The sequence below is a fragment of the Octopus bimaculoides genome, chromosome 5 (genome assembly GCF_001194135.2).
Source record: "Octopus bimaculoides isolate UCB-OBI-ISO-001 chromosome 5, ASM119413v2, whole genome shotgun sequence".
Lineage (NCBI taxonomy): Eukaryota > Metazoa > Mollusca > Cephalopoda > Octopoda > Octopodidae > Octopus > Octopus bimaculoides.
This window is the reverse complement of record NC_068985.1, coordinates 28039862-28041010: the sequence shown is the minus strand read 5'-3', so window position 1 is coordinate 28041010 and position 1149 is coordinate 28039862. Positions and strand designations below refer to the sequence as shown.

Below are 1149 nucleotides of genomic sequence, written 5' to 3'. Positions count from 1 at the left end.
ATATATATATATATATATATATATATATATACCCATACACGTGTATGGGAATGTACTCAAATACACATCTACGTACATATGTTCAGAAAGGTAATCACATATATAAATACACCAACTCGACAACTGTTTCAAGAAGCTCGGAATTACATAATAATCGTAATGATCTTGATTTTCAGATGAGCAAAATGTCTTGGGTATGTAACTAGTAAACAATCACACAAGAGATATTGCGATATAGCTGGCTGCCATCATCAAGAGAAAGGTGAAAACCTCCCCGAAAAAACCCCCCAGCAAACAACGTGGTCGAAGGCATATTAATGCCCTGAACCAAGAGAAATTGATAAAAGCAGTTCATATAGTAGTGCCGAAGATTCCAAAGCTGAACGGAGAGAGGAGGAAGATTAAGAATGAGAGGCAGGGAGAGGACTGATATAAACGGCGTAGTGAGGGGGAAGAAAGATATAGAAATACCCGCTTCTTCCCTAATAGAAATAACTAATGCCCTTCTCCATGCCTCTCAATTCTTCTTCCCGCTCTTCCTACACTGATTATATCTTCCCTCCCCATACCTTTGGTTCTTTATCTTCCTCCGCTCTTCTATCAACGTTCAAATCTCTGGCATAACCATATGCATTGCTTTTGCACTATTTCTCTTGATGAAGGCAGCCGGACTTACGGACTTAGGGCGATATCTTTGAGTGACTGTTTAGTAGTTACATGCGAAAGACATTTTGCTCATTCCACCTGAAAATTATTAATTTTACAATTATTACGTAAATTCGAGCTTCCTGGAACAGCTATCGTGTTAAGAAATTATGTAGTGTCTTCTTTGCATTCTGTATTGTTTATGCTCTATACGAACATATTTGTATGCATATGTTTATTTGCACATATGTATCTATCATTCTGAATATATTTATGTTTATATTTGTGTGTGTGTGTTTAAGTATATATGTATATGTACTAAGCATGTATTTATGTATTTATGTATGTATATACGTCAGGTCTAGTTGTATTCATCTGTATCACTACTTCCATATCAATTCGTATTGGAATCTTCTTATAACTACCCTTGACGCCGTGGACTTAGTCCAGGATGAAGATTACGGAGTTTAAATTAAAATTCATTTAAACATTACTACGCATTCT

General features: G+C 35.9%; 1 protein-coding gene and 1 long non-coding RNA gene across 4 annotated transcripts in view; one reads left to right on the top strand and one right to left on the bottom strand.

Annotated features, from left to right (window-relative positions):
• The window catches only part of LOC106877962 (uncharacterized), a 433893-nt gene that overhangs the window by 37393 nt on the left and 395351 nt on the right, over window positions 1-1149 (top strand). The window lies entirely within an intron of this gene.
• The window catches only part of LOC106877969 (uncharacterized), an 8962-nt gene that overhangs the window by 1156 nt on the left and 6657 nt on the right, over window positions 1-1149 (bottom strand). The gene's annotated exons all lie outside the window — the stretch shown is intronic.